This window comes from Triturus cristatus, chromosome 3_2 (genome assembly GCF_964204655.1).
Source record: "Triturus cristatus chromosome 3_2, aTriCri1.1, whole genome shotgun sequence".
Taxonomy (NCBI): Eukaryota; Metazoa; Chordata; class Amphibia; order Caudata; family Salamandridae; genus Triturus; species Triturus cristatus.
The window spans coordinates 690,974,808-690,998,231 of NC_140584.1; the positions used below are offsets into that span (position 1 = coordinate 690,974,808).

Here is a 23,424-nt window from a genome sequence, read left to right on the forward strand (position 1 = left end):
TGTTTTTTCTATCGCTTTCAGGCTCAGTAATCTTCATGGATCTAGTAAACGAAAGTCAGACATTAAGTCTCTTAGCAGGTCTAGTTTGTTACTTGATTAAAGGGTGATAGGATTTGTCCAACTTGGGGTCAGGAGCTATTTTCTAGTCGCTTACTATTAATAATTTGGTTTTGAGGAAGACGATTCTAGTTGTCTCTAAAGGTTTCTCATTTATTGTTTAGTGGAGAATATCCAAGCCTACCAGTACTGTGTGAGTTTGTACTGTTAACTTCATTAAAATGTAGTGGGCCTTCGAATCTTGCCATTTTTTGTACTCGTAAGAGTGGGATTCTCCCAGCAAAAATTTCCACTCCCCATTCACGTTATGTTCTGGATGTGAGGTTGCCTGTATGTCATTGAGTGCCTGCTAAGCGTTTATCTTGGTAGTACTCCTTATCCATACAACAGAACGGTTCAAAACCGGAGGGTCAAAGGGAACATTTTTTAAGACCACACAGGGTTAGATCCCCAATTAAAGTACCTGTAACAACAAGAACCCTGAGGTCTAAAATTACCAACAAGGAAAAAGAAGAACGAGAAGGTGGTGTGTAAATGACAAACAAAAGCCCAATTCACGTAGTGAAAGGGCAATCCCTTTTAAGGACGTAATCCCTCACTCACCCTGGGTGACATGCTTCATCATATGGGATTCTCCTCCCAGAGAAAAATCCTAGTTTCTCTGGGGGCTATGACACCCTCTATGAGAGGGAGGAGCTCAGGGATGTTTTGATTGTGCACTAAAGGATAGACTAAATCCACATATGATGAGCTAAGTGTGAGTGAGGGGTGCAGTGCTGACAAAATGATAGTGCAGTGAGAGTATGTTAAAACTAGTCACGGGACGGCAAGGAGGATTCTCTTGACACAACCGTACCGAAGCTAGATTAAAAACGTGAACACCACTAGTCGAATGTAGGCAATGGTGCTATACAATGAAAGAAGGTCGACATGTTTCAGCCAAAACGCCTAAATAGGCTCGGCTTTCATCAGGACCACGATAGCTACTGCAAAATGAAAAAGAACTGTGTGAGAACTACACAGAAAAAAGGATACCGTGAACACCCAATGATTGCTTGAAGGGTGTACGTCACCTTGTCATCTCAAACATCACCTAAACAAAGGAAAATCAGTGTAAGAACAAGTTGGTTCCGAATGCAAAGTAATACAAATGTAGGAATTTAATAACTTAAGGCATTGACCACTCACCCGTAAGCACTGGGTGGGACTTTAACCTCCACCTGGCAACCGCTCAGGAAGGGAACACCGCTCTGAAAAAGGATGTAAGACTACTCAGGATATTGGTACTTACATCTCATGAGCGAATGTTCTGAAAATGTGAACTAATAAACTAAAAACAAGGGAGACTGATATCTTCACTTAATGCACAGAGTGCTAGTTATAAGAAGAACCAGTGAAATGACTGGTTCTTCAAAATGTATATGTTATAAACAAAACTCGCTATAATTAACAGTCAATTAGGACAAATCAAGACACCCACTGTTAATACAAAACTCTGTTTGATGAGTCTATGCTTGTAAAAATAGAAATAGAAAAAATAGAGCAATTGGCTCAATGTACCTGGCACTCGAGTGCGTGATATTTAAAACGAGTAGCCAAAGATACGTAAATTGCATTAACCGCCTTTAAAATAACTAAGTGCAAACAAAATTCACCAATTCTTTTGTCAGTTTGCACTTAGTTATTTTAAAGGCGGTTAATGCAATTTACGTATCTTTGGCTACTCGTTTTAAATATCACGCACTCGAGTGCCAGGTACATTGAGCCAATTGCTCTATTTTTTCTATTTCTATTTTTACAAGCATAGACTCATCAAACAGAGTTTTGTATTAACAGTGGGTGTCTTGATTTGTCCTAATTGACTGTTAATTATAGCGAGTTTTGTTTATAACATATACATTTTGAAGAACCCGTCATTTCACTGGTTCTTCTTATAACTAGCACTCTGTGCATTAAGTGAAGATATCAGTCTCCCTTGTTTTTAGTTTATTAGTTCACATTTTCAGAACATTCGCTCATGAGATGTAAGTACCAATATCCTGAGTAGTCTTACATCCTTTTTCAGAGCGGTGTTCCCTTCCTGAGCGGTTGCCAGGTGGAGGTTAAAGTCCCACCCAGTGCTTACGGGTGAGTGGTCAATGCCTTAAGTTATTAAATTCCTACATTTGTATAACTTTGCATTCGGAACCAACTTGTTCTTACACTGAGTTTCCTTTGTTTAGGTGATGTTTGAGATGACAAGGTGACGTACACCCTTCAAGCAATCATTGGGTGTTCACGGTATCCTTTTTTCTGTGTAGTTCTCACACAGTTCTTTTTCATTTTGCAGTAGCTATCGTGGTCCTGATGAAAGCCGAGCCTATTTAGGCGTTTTGGCTGAAACATGTCGACCTTCTTTCATTGTATAGCACCATTGCCTACATTCGACTAGTGGTGTTCACGTTTTTAATCTAGCTTCGGTACGGTTGTGTCTAGAGAATCCTCCTTGCCGTCCCGTGACTAGTTTTAACATACTCTCACTGCACTATCATTTTGTCAGCACTGCACCCCTCACTCACACTTAGCTCATCATATGTGGATTTAGTCTATCCTTTAGTGCACAATCAAAACATCCCTGAGCTCCTCCCTCTCATAGAGGGGGTCGTAGCCCCCAGAGAAACTAGGATTTTTCTCTGGGAGGAGAATCCCATATGATGAAGCATGTCACCCAGGGTGAGTGAGGGATTACGTCCTTAAAAGGGATTGCCCTTTCACTACGTGAATTGGGCTTTTGTTTGTCATTTACACACCACCTTCTCGTTCTTCTTTTTCCTTGTTGGTAATTTTAGACCTCAGGGTTCTTGTTGTTACAAGTACTCCTTATCCACCTATTCCCTTCTAAGTTTTTGGTTGTCTTGACAGAAGAGGTGTGTTTCCTGTAAAAGGGCAATAACAGGCCTAAGAGAGTGAAAATTAAGATTTTCTTTCTATTGATAAAATGCATTATTCTTTTCAAATTAAGTGAGGTTATTGCTAGGTTGTGGGGAGTGGTCCTTGATTGTTGCTCTGACATTCTCATCTCTAGGTAGGAAATTAGTCTTGTTGATCAGTGAGAATTTTTATATAGATAGATATGTGTGTGTATGTATGTATGTATATATATGTATACATATATATATGTGTGTGTGTATGTGTGAGTGTATGTATATGTGGATATAAGTGTGTGAGTGTATGTATATGAGTGTTTATGTATAGACTGGGGGGCGTGGCCTGACGCCGATGTAGACAGTCGAGGATCTCGGAGCTCCTCTGTGGCCTCCCTCCGTTTGAATAGATCCTGCAGCATTACATGGGGCCCCTAACCCCTCATCCTGACTGGGCATACCTGGTGGCCAGGTGGGTGCTCCCTCGACGGTGTAGGCGATCCGGCGAAGGAGAGGGGCTTGCTTCTTTACCCTGCCACTTTCTGCCTGGGGCGGCACAAGATGGCGGCCGCAACCTGCCGGTGAGACAACTGTCGCCTGCTGCACGTTGGGTGCTGTGCATCGCCTGGGGGAGCAACGGATGGCCTTGGTGCTGGCCCTGCAGCGGTGAACGGCGGAAAGCGATCCTGCAGAGAGTGGGCTGAGCGTAGTGCTGCGATCGGGCATTGCTGCCTGGACCCAAGATGGTGGCCCAGAGCGGACATTGGGGAGCGGCCTACCTGATGGTGTAGCAGACGGGAGGGCGCTCATGAACAGTCGACAGAGTGGAACCACTACTCGCCTCCTGCTGCGGACCGGAGCGATGGTGAGCCCATGGTGAAGTGGAGTGGGCCTGCTGGGTGGCTCCTGAGGCGGAGAAGCAGCCTTAACGGTGGTGAGTGACTGTCCGGCCCAGTGCTCCCTTTGATGCTGGATCCTGCTGCGGGCGGCGAAGCTCTGCTATGAGCCCTCCGGTGCTGCTTGTAGTTGGGTCGGTGCACTGCTGCCCCTTCAGATGGCCTCCCTTTACTGGCCCTTGGGAGTGGCGGGCCGTATGAGTCCGAGGCTCACGTGCAGGGATTGCCAGCTCTGGTGGTGATGGCGGCCATTAGAGGAGCTGCAGGTGGTCCTGCCCTCGTTGCCTTGTGTTCTTCGCCGGTGAGCAGGTGATACTTCGAGTGGAGGCTCTAGGGCTCTACCCGTGGGCAGCTGGATCTCTGTGGCACATTACTGCACCGAGGGGGACTTGTGGAGGCGCGGTGGGCAGGAGGACCTTCGCGAGTGGCGGGCTGACCCCTGTATTGCGTTGGCTGCACGGTGCTACCCCCTTCCATCCTCCTAACTCTGACCGCGGAGGTGCGGGAGCTGGTTCCTGGTCTCACCTGACTTGTGTGACACCAGTGTAGCTGCCCTGCTCATCCGTGCTTTTCCTGGGGCTTACTCTGCTGCATCTGCTTTGCCGACCGGGTTGGCTGCATTGCTTCATCACTGCTGGAGCAGACTGCATTTTGCGGCTGGTGGTGACTGGTGTGGACCTGGGTGAGCGCTCGCGATGGGATGAACATCAAGGAGACGGGGTTCGCTGTCCTCCAGGACAAAGATGGGGGGCACAGGTCTGAGGACGAGGAAGTCGCGACGCACACCCCCGGTGTGGAGACTCCGAGAGGCCCTTCTTTGGTGGATATAATGCAGGCCATCACGGCTTCCCGGGAGGCCCTCAAAATAAAGATAGACACTATGGGAGTGGACCTTGCGTTGCTAGAGGATGATCATATGAAGTTGAAAGAGCGGGTGAAAGAGACCGAGAAGACGCTGGATGAGGTGCCAGATAAGGTGACTAACTTGCAGCATGTTTATCTTGGAACATTAGGGGGATGCACAGTATGACTCGCCGTCACAAGATTCATGCTTATCTTCGTCGGCGTGGGGTGCAGATAGCACTGTTGCAGGAAACACACTTAAATAAGCAGGAAGGGTTGGCACTACAACGGAGGTGGCGGGGACAGGTGTTCTGTGCCACGTACTCGGCATATGCGCGGGGCACGTTGGTTTGGGTTCGGGCAGGGGTACTGTTTCAGAGTACTGGACAGGGGATTGACCCTGACGGTAGATATGTTGTGGTGACGGGGCGACTGGATGGCAGGAACATTGTTATAGGGAGTATCTATGCCCCAAACACGGATCAGGCTTCCTTTTTTGCGCACCTTTCTGGGAAATTGGCACCCTTGCTGACTGGCTCGGTACTCCTGGGTGGCGACTTTAATTGCATCACAGATATCTCCCTGGATTGCTCTCATCCTCCACTCGCGGATTCCCCGATACATCGACTGGCTATGGTGCGGCGAGACTGGCAGCAACAATGGGGGCTGACTGATACCTGGAGGGCGCACCACCCGGTTGAAAGGGACTATTCTTATTTCTCATCGTTACACAACCTCCCTGTTCGGTTCGACTCGATCCTTAGCTCCCCAGATTTTCACGGAGCAATGGTACATAGTGAGTACTTAGCTAGGACATCATCTGATCATAATCCACTGCTGACGATTTTACACTGGCTGCGGGATCGCCCTGCCATTCCCACGTGGCGACTCTGACCTGACACGTTAGAGGATCCAGTGTTTCGTGCTACTATTGGGTCGGCCATTGAGGAATATTTTCGACTTAACGCCAACACGGCATCATCCCTGGTGGTCGAATGGGCAAGGCAAGGGCACGGGCAAGGGCCCAAAACGTAGTGAGGCCTGTTGAGGCGCACTACGTTTTGGACCCTTGCCTGTCGCGGGTACTTGGGCCTCCCACACGAGTGAGGCACCGTTTTTATCGGGAGACCAGGGGGAATGCTGGGTGGTAGGAAATTTGTGTCAGCCCAGTGATGCCACAACTTTCCCACACAAAAATGTGTGAAAAAGGTGATTTTTTTGTTTTTCAGCTAAATTTGAGGTTTGCAGGGCATTCTGGGTAAGGAAAAGTTGGGGGATCCACGCATGCCATACCTCCCTGGAATCCCCCGGGTGTCTAGTTTTCAGAAATGTGTGGGTTTGGTAGGATTCCCTAGATGGCCGCCAAGCCCGTGGCCAAAAACTCATGGGACCCCCTTTGCAAAACCTGGTTGTTTTGTGATGGGTAATTTTGATGTCTCCTCAATAGGTTTTGGGCCCTTGCCTGACGCTGGCACTAGGCCTACCCTCGCAAGTGAGGTACCATTTTTCTCTGAAGACTTTGGGGAAAGCAGGGTGGGTGGAATTTTGTGGACCCATGCAGATTCCAGAACTTTCCACCACAGAAATGTGAGGAAAATGTGTTATTTTGGACACATTTTTAGGTTTGCAATGGATTCTGGGTAACAGAACCTGGTGAGAGCCAGTGAAGTCACCCCATCCTGGATTCCCCTTGGTGTCTAGTTTTCAAATATGTACAGGTTTGCTAGGTTTGCCTACGTGCCAACTGCGCTAGGGCCCAAAATCTACAGGTATGCACATTGCTAAAAATAATTTGGAGCCCAGTGGGCTTTCTGCCGCCCTGGGGGGGGAAATCGGGGAAGGGGGTTTCATCCTGATATGCCCCTAAAGGGGCAGAAAGACTGTGGCTATTTTTTGTGGGGGTGGGGGCGGGGGCATTGGTATGACCATTTTGGGCAGCCCCCACGCATAAAAAAAGCCTGCGTACTCGCTGGCGCCTAGTGGGCTTTCTGCCCCCGCAGGGGGCAGATCAGGGGCCACTGCCACCATCTGCCCTCCGGGGGGGGGCAGAAAGACTGGAATTTCTCGTGGGGTGGGGTATTGTCATGCCCATTTTGGGGAGCCCCTACACTAGTCAAACAAAAAAATCCATGGTTTCTAGTGGGCATTCTGCGCCCCCAGGGGGGGCCAGATTGGGGGCTACAGCACCCATCTACCTCCTGGGGGGCAGATAGACTGTCATCTTTGTGGGGGGAGGGTGGGGGCATTGGCGTGCCCGTTTTTGGCAGCCCACACCCTAAAAACAATTGTGTAAAAAAAATCCCTGGTGTTTAGTGGGCTTTCTGCCCCACCGAAGGGGCAGATTAGGGGCCAATGCCCAATCTGCCCCCCGGGGGGGGGGGCAGAAAGACTGTAATAATTGCGGGGTGGGGTGGGGGCATTCCCTGGTGTCTAGTGGTCTTTTTGCCCCCCGGGGGGGGGCAGATTGGGGGCCAATGCCCCATCTGCCCCCCAGGGGGGGCAGAAAGGCTGTAATGGTGGTGGGTGGGTGGGGACATTGGCGTGCCTGTTTCGGGCAGCCCCCACCCTAAAAAAAAAACTGAAAAGAAATCCCTGGTGTATAGTGGGCTTTCTGCCCCCCCGAAGAGGGGGGGGCAGAAAGACTGTGATAATTGGGGGGTGGGGTGGGGGCATGGGCCTGCCTGTTTTGGGCAGTCCCCACCCCTATTTTTTTTTTTTTTTTTATTTCCTGGTGTCTAGTGGGCTTTTTGCCCCCCCCGGGGGGGCAGATTGGGGGCTACTGCCCTCATCTGCCCCCCCAGGGGAGGCAAAAATACTAAATTATGCCAAAATTATTTGGGGGGAGCAAAGGCCCTTGCCCAAGGGGCCACCTCGCCCTCCCTGGTGTCTAGTGGGTGGATCCCTGCTTGGGGATCGCCCTCCTGTGGCGATCCCCAAGCAGGGATCCACTGGGGAGGGGTACAATTGGAAAGGGGAGATTCTCCCCTTTCCAACGGTACCTCTCCTGTCCTGCTGAGATAGCCCCCTTAGCACGTACAAAGTGAAACGCCGAACGTCATTACACTGAAAGCAGGGGGGGGGGACTCGGGAGCTGGGGAAGCTCTTCCCCAGCTCCAGAGGCTATTTTCAGTAAAAGGGAATCCCTGTGGTGCCCGCACCAGAGGGATTCCCCAGGGAATGCCTCATGACGAGCTGGACTCGTCATGGGCACAGCGCGACTGTGCTCCATGACGAGTCCAGCTTGTCATGGGCACAGAAGGGGTTAAAGAAATGCACAGTAGAAATTAAGATGAATATGGAAGTTTGATTAAAAATAGTATCATAGTGAAGTTAAAACAAATATATCAAATGAACTGTATCTGGCAGCAGTTATGTGTTTAAGATGTTGGTAGTGTTGAAAATTAACATGAGCAATGCCTTTAAAAAATGACAATGTTTTTAAATGTCTAGGCATTTTGTGCAGAATAGATACAACTATATTATGTGCATTCTGGGAGTTGTGGTATTTTAAGTCACATTATTAAACTGGAGTAGTGAAGTCAGAAATAAAAGAGAAGAACATGTTCTGCGTCTGTATATGAATTATAAAGTAGTAATACTTGTTGGGTATGCATTAGGAAGTGTTGGTTAATGTGGATTTAACTTGTATAACCGGTTTGCATATACTTAGATGGTGAAATATGGTGTTTATGTTTGCAGACAGTTATATGTACGATGAGTCTCTTGAGTTTACTTAAAGATGCAGAGAACTATATCTTTATGGAAAGATGGTCTGAAGGTGTATATCTATTACGAAATCACACATATAATTACATGGTGATCTATGTTCTTTAAGGCTGTTGAAAATTTCATGTATATGGTGAGACGGGTGTATTTCTTTAAACATGCTGTGTTTAAAATTGAGAAGGGTTAATAGTGCAGAACTTTTAAAAACTTGGTTGTTTAACAAGTACATTCATTTTCTGTTCTTTTCTGTTCCTTCAAGGCTGGAGCTGGGAAACCCTTGTTGGGGTGCTGTGTGCCTTATAAAACCAACATAACATAGTTAGAGTTCTTCTTCTAGCTAAACTTGGCCTGTATCTTTTCTATGGGAAATGCTCACTATACGTTTAAGTACACAAGTCATATTTGCAAAATGATGTAGATATGCCATTAAGAAAAGGTTTTGTGCTTTGAAAAAGTTAGAATTTTCAGTTTTAGTAACTTACTGATGCATGTGCACGCTGAGTAACAGAGCAATGTATGCTCTTAGAGAGACATGTATGCAATTATATATCAATTGTGATATCTAGATATATTCAATCACCCATCTTCCGATCCTGCAGGCACTAATTATGTTCTCATTGAACTACGTAGGCAACACCAATGCATTCATCCGATCACCCAGATAGTAGCAATATAGTCATGCGAATACACAGGCCCTAACTATGCAGATATGGGACCACTGATATAGTTCCCACATACTCAAGGAATCATGCAGGCACTACTTATATTCTGAGGGAATCACCTCGACACTATATATGTACTCATCCAATCATCCAGGGAGTATTGTTGTACTCTACCTGAAACACATGTATTTACAGGTTTTAGTGAGGAATATTAACTCTCTTAGAAACATCTGGTGAATTTTATATAAAACCTGTCATACACTGTTGGCATGTTCTCTGAAAAATTGAAGAGCTATATGCTATGATAGATTAATGTGCAGATTTTTTTAAATGCAGTGTTCTAAAAATTTAAATGTGACACATCTAAGTGGAAAAGTACTGAAACACTAAATCTTCCAGTGACACAGTGGTAGAGAGGCACAGAAATAGCTCTTATGTTGTGTTTTCGGATTTACAGTATTAACCCCTTCAGCGCGGCGTGGATTACCGCGCCGTGCTGAAGGTTCGTTGCGTGGGCGGGGCCGTGACGGAGCGGTTCTGTCATGCGCACAGCGCGACCGACGCGCATGACGGAACTGCTCCGTCACACGCATCGAAGGGGTTAAGACACTGAATGTACTTTTACACTTTGGTTGATGCTTATTTTAAAATTTTCTAGAAAAGGGATTAAGTTGTCTTTTACTGTGTATAAATCACAACTGAGATATGGTGCAGCTGTGTTGTAGGAGAGGGTGCTAGAATATTAAAGGTAACTAATAAATTTCTTTTTGTATTTTGGTTTGGTATAGTGAAGTGCTTGTAGTTATGTAGCTAGGTTCATGTGTAGATTTTAAACTGCAACATAACATAAAAACTGTTTTTGTATTATTTTTAACCCATTAAGTAGTCGGTACATTGGCTAGAATAAAAATTCAAATATACTTATTTTATTGCATAACAATATCTGCATAACTACAGACAGACTGCCTGCAAAAGCTTGGAGGAAAAAGAAACAGAAGCAACTACAGTATCTGTGCAGAACTGAGACACAAAAGGGGGCAAAATGAACAAAAAGTGGTGAAACAAAAAAAGTAACTGATAGGAGGACAAAGTCATTTCTTAAAAATGTATGTGGACATTTCCAAAGCTTACAGAATAATGAAAATAAAATTCAAACTATGAGAGAATAGCAATGGACAAAATCTATATTACAAGAACAGGAATGATTGTAGCAAAGATGGACACACCATAACCAGGAGATAGTAGCAGTTTAAGGAAATCAGAGCCTGGGTGTTTCGTAGTAGAGTAGATATAAATCTTGTTAGAACTATGAGAAAGTATAAAAGGAGAGCGGCACTGAAACCGAAAGAACAATTTGAGAGAGTAGTTGAAAAGGACTTTGCTTTGAAGAGGAAGCTTTTCATTTTGATTATAAATAGAATGAAGACTCTTGACAAAATGGTGTTGTGCATGAGGAGACAAAACAAGAAAAAAAGATTAGTGAATAGAAGTAACTTTTGTGTAGTTTCTAGTGGAGAATGCATACATACTTCTAGTGCAAAGTCTTTCTTTAAATGAAAAAATCTATCTCCAGGATAATAGATTAGTTAATGCTATTGATGACAGAGGGCGATGTTATGAAATCAAGAATGGCACTCCTAAAGTGAGAGAGGTGATGGTACCTACAAATTTAGAACAAGTTATTGTAGAACGTACAAGGAAGACCGAGTCAGGCGTCTGAATAGAAATGGAATTGTAGTAGTGTTTGTAGTATTCAACAGCAGATATATTAAGGAATTTCGACATATCTTTCCAAGGCGAAGTTTAAAACCCAAAATAAGTACTTCACAAGGATTGGATCCTTGCAAGATTAGAAAGCATACAAATTTGCAGGAACACTTACTAGCTTGTTAATCAAACAAGGTGTGCCAAATCACCATTCATCATTTAAGGATGTTGGCTGTAAACCACTCAACAAGGCAAACTTTAGTTAAGGCTGTACTAAATGAAAACGCATGCTATATGTTTAGGAGAAATGAATAGAGCACTTTTGTATGGTACTGTGGAAGACGTAGAAAAGGTTTGTGATGATGTGCTGTTTTGTTTCTTTGGTCCTGAGCAGGATTCTAGGGAACATGAAGAGTTGATAAGAGGAGGAGTTGCAGAATAGGACACAGATATTACGGTTGTTAGTTTTGAAACGGATTACAAAATTTAACACAGTGTGGTCTTAAAAAGCAGAGTATGTTTGTAGATGTTATTGACGCTCTCACTAGAAAATTCAAACACAGACTGTTGACTTCTGTTTAAAAATAACTGGTAAAAGTTAGCTATGTAGTTATTTGCAGAGAAATGCTTTGACGTTTCCATACAAAAAGGTATGTAAGTAGTCTTACAATAAATTAGAAGTTAATAAAATGAACAACACATAGATATTAGATACCCATTTTATAAGATAAATAAAATGCCTGCTAATGTAAAAAAAACTATGAAGGGCCAAAACTTAACAAAAATTACCATTTATGATTCATTGCAGCAGGGGGAGTTTTGTTAATGGAACTGTTTGGAATGTACTATAAAATGCATATACCTCAAGTGATAATTTTGTACCTTATAAACACACACTACTTGTTTCACAGTTGTATTGACTGTAATATGGTGTATTGATATCCACACCCAGATGAGCAAGTCTGCAAGATGTTTATTTACGATTGTAAAACAAAAAAGAAAATGCCGTAATGTGCTTGGCAAGACACATTGCACTCATTTTCTGGTACTCAATAAAGTTTGTATAAAAAAAAAAGATTAATTACAGCCTTGCGAATGCCTGTTATGGACTGGTTGCTATCATTCACTACAACTCCACAATCCATGCAGTATGGTGCCATCTGGGAAAACCGTGGAGCCAAATCTATTGGACCTCTGAAGGAATGCCCCTAACAATGAGTAGTTATATTCTATTTGTGAGTTCAGATGTTAAAGTTATTTCTTGAAAGTGTTGGTTTTTTACAATTGTGTTGTTAAAATAAAGTTAAACCAATGTTACTAAACAGCTAGACTCAAACATTGTGTAAAATATGTATATATATATATATCTGTTTTACACTATTTCGTTTGTATTCGTGACTACTGATGTCATTGAGACCACTGGTGTTGCTGTGAATAAGGAAGATGCATTTTTGATGTATTTATTTCAACAAATGAATAGAAAGAGAAAAGTTAAATAAGTATCTTACTGAATAGCTACACCCAAACTTTATGTAAAATATGTCTATATGTTTTACGCTTTGTCAAAAACACCCGGTATTTGCACGGTGTCCTTGGCAATTGTAATAATAGAATCAAACAGGCACTAACTATGCAATAATACAATCACCCAGGCACTACTCATGCACTTACGTAATTATCCAGACATTACACACTCACTCACAGACCCATACAGCTACTCACACACCCAGTCACTAACCTATACAGCGACTTACACACCCACTCTCAAAGTTTACAGGTTACAGCTAGGAAATAAAATTTAAAATACGTTCTAAATTCCCTGATAAAACCAAAGGTTACAGGGATGTCATAGTTGGGAATTAGCATTTAAAAAACGTTAAACATTCACTGAGAAAAACCAGAGGGTTACATGGATGTTCTAGTTGGGAAATATAATTAAAAAACCTTAGAAATTCACTGAAAAAAACAGAGGTTACAGAGACGTATAGTTAGTCTCAAGTTTTACTCATACAGAATCCGTGAAATTCATCAATGATAGTTAGCTGAGCAATGCACTGCTTATGATCTCACATATTACATTACTCATGACATGGTCAGTGACATCACTGATGACATCTCAAATGACATCACTGATGACATAATCGACATAATCTCTGACGCACCCACTCATCTCCCCAATATAACATTTCATACACCCACACCCGTACTTACACACCCACTCACTGATTCATAGGTCTACACACACATCTGCTTATACTTGCATACAGCTACTCATACACCAACTCACTCACTAATACAGCCACTGATATATCCACTCAAACACCAATATAGCCACTCACACACTGTCAGTAAACCATAGAGCTACTCACACACACAGTCCCTCACACAGCCACTTACTCATCTATACAGTTATACACACACACCCACTCACATATTCATACAGATAGTAACACATACTCACCCATACTGTCAGTGACACAAGCACACACTCGCCCATACAGCCACCCTCACAATCACTCAGTCACTCATATACTCCAACACTCACCTATACTGCCTTTCACATATCCACTTAATCACCCATATACTACTGACACATCCATTCACTCATCAGCCCAGACACGCAGACTCCGTCACCCATACAGCTCCTCACAGATGCACTCACTAACCCATATGGCCACTAACTCACCCACCCACCCTCACTCACTCACTCACTCATCCATGCAGGCAGTCACACCCCTCCTCACCCACCCACCCACACAGACATTCATACACCCGTACAGGTACTCAGACAACCAATAAATCATCCATACATCCATTCACGTACCCACTCACCAGCCCATACAGCCACTTGGACACCAACTGACAGACTGATACAGACATTCAGACAACCTAGTCACTCATCCATACATTCACTGAGACACCTAATCGCTCACTTATACAGTCAGTCACGCACTAACTGAATCATCTATACAGGCACTCATACACCCACTGATTCATTAATACACCTTGGTAAATATATTTAACACTCATAAACATTTTAGAAACACTCAGTCACTGGATAATGTCATCATTGATGTCACTGAGCATGTCGTGAGTGGTGTAATATGTGACGTCAGAAGCAGTGCATACCGGGGGCGCGAGTTATAGTTAGCTCAGCTAACTATAACTGCTGAATTTTATTGGATTGTATGAGTGAAACTTGAGCCTAACTATAACGTCTCTGTAACCTTTGTTTTTTTCAGTGACTATATATACATATGTGTGTATGTATGTGTATATATGTATATGTGTGTTTATATATATATATATATATATATAGTGTGTGTGTGTATACATGTGTGTGTCTACAAATATGTGTGAGTGTATATGTATATATATATATATGTGTGTGTGTGTGTGTATATATTACCTACTGGCAGTCGCCAGTAGGTAGTTATAGTTAGGACCTATTTTCCATAGGAAATCCGCAACATTCTATTTGGAATAACGTTGACGCCGATTGACGAATCTTCGCGAAATTTTCCAAACTTTTGGCCAGCTCTGGTCCGCTCCTATCCTAAAAATGTCACGGTGATTCGTCAAGCGGGGGTCGAGAAAAAAGGGGGGTCCTAAAATGCGTTTTCCCGATGCATTTTACCATAGGACCTGTTGACGCAGCTACAGCCCGAACTGCTGAACGGAATTACACCAAATTTGGCAAAGAGGTAGTCCTCAGTTCAGACTCGTGCCTTTTGCTTAAATGGTGTAAATCCGTTCAGTAGTTCCTGAGAAAATTAGAGTTAAAAAGATAAATATATCTGGGCGGAGCCTAACCACACATCTCATCGTGAGATCTGATTGGCTGTCAGTACTTCATCCAAGAAATGTTGGCAGCCATCTTGGGACCAATATACATGATAGCACCTCATTAAAAAGCATTGCAGTTAATAGAAGGTTTTAAGACTTTAGTTACATTATAAATCATTTGTTGATGGTACCATACTCATTTTAGGAATTGTGGTGTGTTCTAAGGTGATTTTACCATGTGAAAAAGCCTTCTGCTGTGATATCATGAATCCTGTTTGAAAGAAAACTATTTTCTCATGCTTTTCCCACAGAGGTTTGGAAGGTGATCTATAAGCTAAAATGAGATCATATTTTCTGTAAATTCACATTATCTTTCTCAGTCATGTGAGAATGAAGTCTGACCTTCTCAGTAAAACATGTACATCCAACAAGGGCAGAGACTGTCAGTAGATTCCTTTGTGTTCTACTGCAGCTTCCCAGAGTGTTCTAAAGAACAACTAGAGCGCTCTCTACCTGGGCAGCGGTTGAAGAGCGCAGGTGGGAACAGGGCTGCAGAGGGAGGTCACGGCGGGGCCCTCTCTCTCGGGCTGAATACTAGCAGGGGTTTGCCCGGAGCTGGGACGTCTCGGGCCATAGGGCCAGATGGAAGGTGGCTGATGAGGAATTACTGCGGGCACACTGACTGGTGGGGTGGGGGTAGAGGGGGCAGTGGGTGGGGGATGTAGGGTAGGAATGCAGTGGAACGGATTTCTCCTGATGTGTATTTTGAGGGGGAATTCTTCGTCTGCTGGTCATATGTGTAATGTTGGTCCTCAGGACCCTGGGTGTGAAAAATTAATAAAATCTTTTACCAAAAAAAAAAGAACAACTAGAGCGCTAACAGTCCTACTTATGACAAACGGATTGCACACCTGAAGCCATCTTGATTGGAATTAAGTGGTAACTCTTAAAACATTTAATTTAAAAAGGAACCAAATGAGGGGGTTCATTTTGCCATAGAAAGTATGATTAGTGCTGCAGTAAGAAAAATTAGGGCACATTTTGAGTGACTTCTCAAATCCTCTTCTATTTCATTAAAGAATTCTGACATGCAGCCTGAAACATGCACTTTGAATACCAGCAGCAGACTTCCCTGGTGAGCAATAGCTTTACTACAGTGATCTAATGAGCAATTAGAGTGCTAACATTCAGAATTTATGGCAAATGTGTGACACATCTGAATGCCTTCTTGATGGAACCAAAGTAAAAAACTGAAAGTATTTCCTACTGAGGAGACTGCAGTAAATGAGAAAATTAGGAAACTTCATAACAAATAAATCTCCTAAGATGGCCACAAGAGGCAAAAGAGCCCACATGTAGCCCAAATATCACCCACATGTAGCCCACATGTAGCCCAATGACAGAAGTGTGCAAAACACTTATTTGTTGTGTATTTGCAGTTTTGTATAGTGCAGAATTGTCAGGTATTGGAGTGCTTTACATGGGCATTGGTTACATCACACACGATCAAATTCATTTTGGTTGTAGACATGGGGAGATTAAGTGATTGACCAGAATCACAGAATGTTGAGCTGAAGTAGAAACTCCAACCTGGTTACCTCAGTTGCAAAGTCTGCAGCTCTGGAAGTAACGCCACATCCTCTCCCCTAGGTGCAACATTTAATCAAGTGGTCAACATAAAGATTACAAATAATTTAAAAGTTCTTTGTCGCTATTTGAAAACTCAGAAAATATGTCCTCATTTTAGTTTTTTAGAGCACTATCCATCATTTTGATGCAAATAAGACCCTCTCCTATATGTCATTTCTAAAGGAAATGCTCTAGGTATTACAGTTTTGATTACATCAAGGTGACGTCAGGCGTTCCACACTTTTGTAATAAATATAGAATGTTAGCAATCTAGTTGTTCATTGGGATACTGTTGAGAGGCAGAGGCCAGGGGCACGGACTCTGAAAATTGAAGGCAGGTAGGAGAGTGCAGAGGCAAAAATTTGACCACACTGGGCAGGCAGGAAGGGCAGTGGCAGCACAACCGACTATGGAGGGCAGTGGAAAGGGGGGCAGGGGCAACAAACCAACAATACAGGACTGGCAAGAGAGGCTGTGGCAATATAATAGACCATTGTGGGCAGAAGGAAGAGGCAATGGTAGTACAACCATACATGCCAACAGACCTGTTTCAGCCAGGAAACGTCCAATGTTTTTAAGCTCAAATGGGCTTTATTTGATCTGTCTCCTGTCTACAATCTCCTCTTTTTCAATGTAACTCAAAGGGGAAAATCAATACCCCAGTTTTTTTTCAAAATCTCCCTCTTACCAAGTTGGGAATTATTCGCAAGTATGGTACATTGGATCATGGTAGGCAGGAGGAATTGGGGTAGGGACATAGACTCGGATAACAGAGTACAGGAGGGACATGGAGAGGTGCACCAAACTGACCCTCCAGGGCAGGCATCCGGGTTTACAGCAGCACAATACACCACACAGGGCATGCGGGACGGGAGTGCAGCACAACAATCCATAGAAAGCAATAGGGAGGGGACAGGACCATGCACATGGACAACAGAGAACAGAGGAGAAAAGAGGCAATGGTAGCTAGCTGACCATAATGGACAGACAGGAGAGAAAGCTGCGGCATAACAGACCATAAAGGGCAGGAGGGACTGATCAGGGGCATTACAATGGAACAGACGAGCCAGGGGGGAGGGAATAGGGGTCTGCACATGGAAACAGAGGGCTGGGGGCAAGGGGGCAGGGCAGGAGCAGCAAGATGACCATGGAGGTCAGGCAGGATGGGCACTAGAAACAATACACACCATGGAGAGCAACAGTGAGACTATGATGGCATACACACAGATCATGGAGGGAAGGTGGGAGGGGGTCAGGGGCAGCTAGCTGACCACACAGGGAAGGTGGGAGGGGCCATGGCAGCACAAAAGACCATGCATGGCAAGCGGGAGGGTTAGTGGCAGCACAATGGCTATGATGGGCAAGAAGGAGGGTGCAGGGGCATGCACAAAGGACCATGGAGGATAGAAGGGAGGGTCAGGACCTGGGCACAGACAAGAGAGTTCAGGGGAAGGGGCCTCACAACAGACCGCGCGGGGCAGGCAGGAGCAGTTGCAGCACAACAGACCAGGGAGAGCAGATGGGTGTGGCAGTAAAATGGACAATGGAGGACAGGAGGAAGGGGATAGGGGCATGGCATGTGGACAGGCAGGGTGGAGGTGGCAGGGACAGGTTACAGTCATCTGACAATGCTATGCAGGTGGGATGGGAGTGTCAGCTCAACAGAACACTGAGTAGATAGGAGTGGCAGGTCCATGGAACATGGTGGGCAAAAAGGATGGAGCAGGGGCATGCACAAAGACATCGGAGAGCAGGGGGAAGGAGAATAGCTGAACTAACTATAACGGGGGAATTTCAGTAGTTTTGTACAAGTGAAAAGTCCAGCTAACTATAACGCCCCTGAAACCTATGTTTTTTTCAGTGGATATATATATATATATATATATATATTACCTACTGGCGGTCGCCAGTAGGTAGTTATAGTTAGGACCACGTTTCCATAGGAAATCCGCAACATTCTATTTTGAATAACTTTTGCGCCGGTCGACGAATCCTTGCGAATTTTTCAAAATAGGTGGGGCGCTACGCTCCGCTCCTACCCTGAAAGTCTCGGGGGGGATTCGTCAAGCGGGGGCTGAGATAAAAGGGGGGTCCCAAAACGCGTTTTTCCCATGCATTTTTCCATAGGACCTTTAGACACAGCTACAGCCCGAACGGCTGAACAGAATTACTTGAAATTTGGCAGAGAGGTAGTCCTCAGGTCAAGGAAGTGCCTTTTGTAGGTTTGGTGTAAATCTGTTCAGTAGATTCTGAGAAAATAGCCTTTAAATCAATATATATATCTGAGCCAGCTTACGGTGCGCTTACCGTACGCGTACGGTGGCGTGCGCGAGCGCGATTCTGATTGGCCCTTAGATCTTAGTAAACATTCGAATCGGTCGAAACCAGGAAGCGGCGGCCGCCATTTTCTCTCTCGCACTCTGAGGGGGGAGCTGATAAACAAATGCCAAAAACATATAAAGGGGCTGTTTAGACAGGCGCCCATGCACATAACCATGTTAGTTGAGTCTTCAAAGATCCCCCAAGGCAAAAAACGGTAATTTTTTATTTTTCGAAAATTTCGCCGATTACGCTTACCGTACGCGTACGGTAAATAATTATTAAAAAAAAAAAAACCCCACTCTCTCCACCCCGTGTGCAAATGGTGGCCGAAGATTACCTATCACAAGGAAGCGCATAATATGTCCTCCATGTGCGCACGGTGCGCGAAGCGCATCGTGCGTACATGGCCCATCTAGCGTAACGTGGGCACGTGGTGCGCGTAGCGCACCGCGTGCCCACCGTGCGTGCACGGCACTAACTGCGTAAAGTGGGCGCGCGGTGCGCGAAGCGCACCGAGTGCTCACTGTGCGCGCACGGTGCGCGAAGCGCACCGTGCGCGCACGGAACGAACAGCGTTAAGTGGGCGCGCACGCCACGAATGGCGTAAAGTAACTTAGCATTTAAAAAAACGTACAAATTCACTGAAAAAAGCATAGGTTTCACACACGTTATAGTTAGGAATTAGCATTTAAAAAACCTTGCAAATTCACTGAAAAAACCATAGGTTTCACACATGTTATAGTTAGCGGAAATTTTACTGATAAAAAACCAATGAAATTCCCCCGTTATAGTTAGTGCAGGAAACTATAACTCACGCGACCGCAATCTTCTGCTGATGACATATGTGTCTTTATGGAAAAAAAAATATTTGTAATATATGTATAGCTAAAAATTTATGGAAGAAGACATGGGCAAATAAGTGTCTAAATACAGTATTAGCATCAGCAGAGGATTGCGGTCGCGTGAGTTATAGTTTCCTGCACTAACTATAACAGGGGAATTTCATTGGTTTTTTATCAGTAAAATTTCCACTAACTATAACATGTGTGAAACCTATGGTTTTTTCAGTGAATATATATATATATATATATATATATTATCTACTGGCGGTCGCCAGTAGATAGTTATAGTTAGGACCGTGTTTCCATAGGAAATCCGCAACATTCTATTTGGAATAACTTTGGCGCCGATTGACGAATCCGCGCTAAATTCTCAAAATAGGTGGGGCGCTCCGTTCCGCTCCTTCCCTGAAAGTCTCGGGGGGGATTCGTCGAGCGGGGGCTGAGATAAAGGGGGGGGGTCCCAAAACGCGTTTTACCCATGCATTTTTCCATAGGACCTTTAGTCCGAGCTACAGCCCGAACGGCTGAACAGAATTACTTGAAATTTGGCAGAGAGGTAGCCCTCAGGTCAGGGATGTTCCTTTTGAAGGTCTCGTGTAAATCTGTTCAGTATTTCCTGAGAAAATAGCATTTAAATCAATATATATATCTATAGGCGCGTACCGTAAGCTTACCGTACACGCACGGTGCCGTGCGCGAGCTTAATTCTGATTGGTTGTTAGATCTTAGTAAACATTCGAATCGGTCGAAACCAGGAAGTGTGCCGCCATTTTGTCTCTCGCAGTCTGAGGGGGTGAAAAACAAAGGTGGAGAACGTGAAAAGGGGGCAGGGTGGACAGTTCCTGACCCCCAAGGGCAAAAATTAATTTTAGTTTTTTTTCGAAAAATCGTGGAATGCGCGTAGCGTACGTGCACGGCGTAAACGGAAAAATTCCGCGAACTTCGCGTAACGATTCCGCGACTACGCGTACCGTGCGCGCACGGCAAAAAAAAATTTTTTTTAAAAAGGAAAGATTAAAAAAAAATAAAAAAAATTCTGAGGTAAGGTTGGCTCTTAAAAGAGCCGTTGTGTTAATACAGGGATAGAGGAAAGAAAGAATGGGAATATTATGAACGTCTACAAACGTGCTGGTCTATCTTATTGTTAATAAGGGAAACACTGGTCTCCCCAAAAACAATAAGACCACAACACGTTGTACACCTCATTGAAACCGAGGGGTAATGTCCAGAGGAGCTGAAGAAGGTGATGCTCCCACCTCGGAGGAAGGGCTCAGCTGAGCTGCCGATGATGTACTCGGCTGAGCTTCTGAGGTTGGGCTCCGGTGACTTACTGAAGAGTTTTCTTCAGTATGTCGAGCAAAGGTCCTGGGATGTTTATCCCTAAGGTGTCTCATCATAGAGTGATTTCCAAAGGAATACTTCTTCCTTGGATTTCCTCTAGATAAAACACGGTCACAAAGTGTGCAAGTGACCAATGGAGCATTGACCTTTTTCTGCCCCTCTGGAAAAGTAAAATACTCCCATACAAAAGAATCCTTTTGTTTCCTCCTTCTCTGTCTGATGATGGTGCTGTAAGGCTCACTCTCAGAAGAGGACTGCTGCTCTGCCATTCTATCTCAATGTCAATTCAGCTCCTTCTCCTAGGGGATCTCAAGCAGTAATGAGGGGAATGTGTGTGTTGTTGGAAGTTTCTGGAACTGAAAGTACCTTCAACCAATGAAAAGTGTTCTTTGTGGATCACATGACCCACCGTGCGCGCTCCGTAAGCTTATGGTACGCGCTCGTAAACAAGTACGCATGCGCAAACGTGACGTAAACATGCGCTTACGGAGCGCGTACGTAGGACGCACTCGCGCATGCGCATTACACGCACCCGCGTGTCAAGAATTCCTGTCCTGCGAGGGGAGGAAAACGGTAACCAGCGAAAACGGACTACATCTCCCAGGATGCTTAGCGGTTGAGAGGTTATGTAAACAGGAGAACTGTTACATAACTCAAGGAAAACACGCCCTTATGTAAACAGGAGAGCTGTTACATAACTCAAGGAAAACACGCCCTTATGTAAACAGGAGAGCTGTTACATAACTCAAGGAAAACACGCCCTATAAAGGGAGGAACCGGGAGGTACAACGCTGTCGGATATTGTGTTTACACCGACGTACCTGCTTAGTGAAGAGCAGTGTTCCGGAGTTGTGCTCCAGTAAGGCAAGAACGGAGGTAGGTCGAGTCGTTACTCCCTGGGCCGTGTCTTGCCCCATCGTCACCTGTGAAGGACCCGGAAGCTCTACCGGATAACCATTGAGCTTCGCTTTTTGACTCGGCTGAGTCAAAGCGCAGTGGCGCTTTTGCTGGTTGGAGTCGTAACTCCCAGCCCGACCAGAGATACAGGGACTGCCAGCTGTAACGCACACCAGGAGGTGTTTGCCGCGTTACAGACTCGGAAGTCCACAGGATCGATCGAGCGGCTGCTCTCGGTTCAGTCTTCTTTGCTTGTGATTGGGGTATCGGTGACGCATCACCAGGAGGTGACTCCCGTCCCGGTGCAGTCTGAGGAAGAGGTTGAGCGGCTGCTCCCTTCAGGTAGAGACCCCGGCTGGGTGTTTCCCTGACTCCTCGATTCTCCCCAACACTCTTCGTGCCCCTCACAGCCTACCGATTGGCATTGTCGGCCATTTCATTTCTGCCCTCTGTTGGCATACGCCGGGATCGGCGTATATGCAGAGGACGGTTAGGACCATCCGTGCTGTGGGCTGGTAACGTACTTAGCCTGGAGGATTCCAGTGACTATAACCTTTGTTTATTCCTTGTATTGTTTTTGCCTTCATTAAAATAACTAAACCTTCACAAGTGGTTGCGTTCTCATTATCGTGTCTGTTAAACGATCCTGAGACGTTCAGGGCGTTACACCGCGTAACCGCGACGTTGGTTCTGCGCAATGCGTGTACGCGTACGGCACGTACGTATCACGTAAGCGCACCGTACTTATGACGTACGGAGCGCGTAGTGTCAGCTTACCGTACGCGCACGGCAAAAAATCCATAAAAAAAAAAATTTTAAGTTTCAAGGGTTGTAGAAGATAATAACTGTGATGTACAACTGTATGTAAACATTAATTTTAAAAAAATTAACCATTCCATAATGCAGGATATAGTACATATATTATTTTACATAGGTTGGATTTTATTTTTTAACAAAAATCTCAAAAAAAAAATTGCATTTAAAAAACCGTACAAATTCTCTGAAAAAACCATAGGTTTCACACACGTTATAGTTAGGAATTAGCATTTTAAAAACCTTGCAAATTCACTGAAAAAACCATAGGTTTCACACATGTTATAGTTAGCAGGACATTTCACTCGTGAAAAATCAATGAAATTCCCCCGTTATAGTTAGTGCAGGCAACTATAACTCACGCGACCGCAATCCTCTGCTGATGACGTCAGATATTACATCACTGATGACATATGTGTTTTTCAGAATTTTTTTTTTTTTAATATATGTATAGCTAAAAATTAATGGAAGAAGACATGGGTAAATAAGTGTCTAAATACACTGATGTAATATCTGACGTCATCAGCAGAGGATTGCGGTCGCGTGAGTTATAGTTGCCTGCACTAACTATAACGGGGGAATTTCATTGGTTTTTCACGAGTGAAATGTCCTGCTAACTATAACATGTGTGAAACCTATAGTTTTTTAAGTATATTTGCAAGGTTTTTTAAATGCTAATTCGTAACTATAACGTGCGTGAAACCTATGGTTTTTTCAGTGAATTTCAAAGGTATTTTAAATGCTAATTTATGTATGTATTTTTTATTTTTTTATGGGATTTTTAGCGTGCGCGCACGGTGCGCGAACCTCGCTTAGTGTAAAACATTTTTTTTACGTGTGTTTTTTCAGCATGCGCGCACTCCGCGATTTTTCGAAAAAAAAAAAATCTTTTTTTTGCCCTTAGGGGTCCTTCTGGGACCCCCTGACAAAGGCTAGGGGGTCAGGAACTGTCCACCCTGCCCCCTTTTCACGTTCTCCACCTTTGTTTTTCACCCCCTCA

General features: G+C 44.4%; 1 protein-coding gene across 2 annotated transcripts in view; it reads left to right on the forward strand.

Annotated features, from left to right (window-relative positions):
- Positions 1-23,424, forward strand: part of BOLL (boule RNA binding protein) — a 1,219,536-nt gene that overhangs the window by 69,660 nt on the left and 1,126,452 nt on the right. The window lies entirely within an intron of this gene.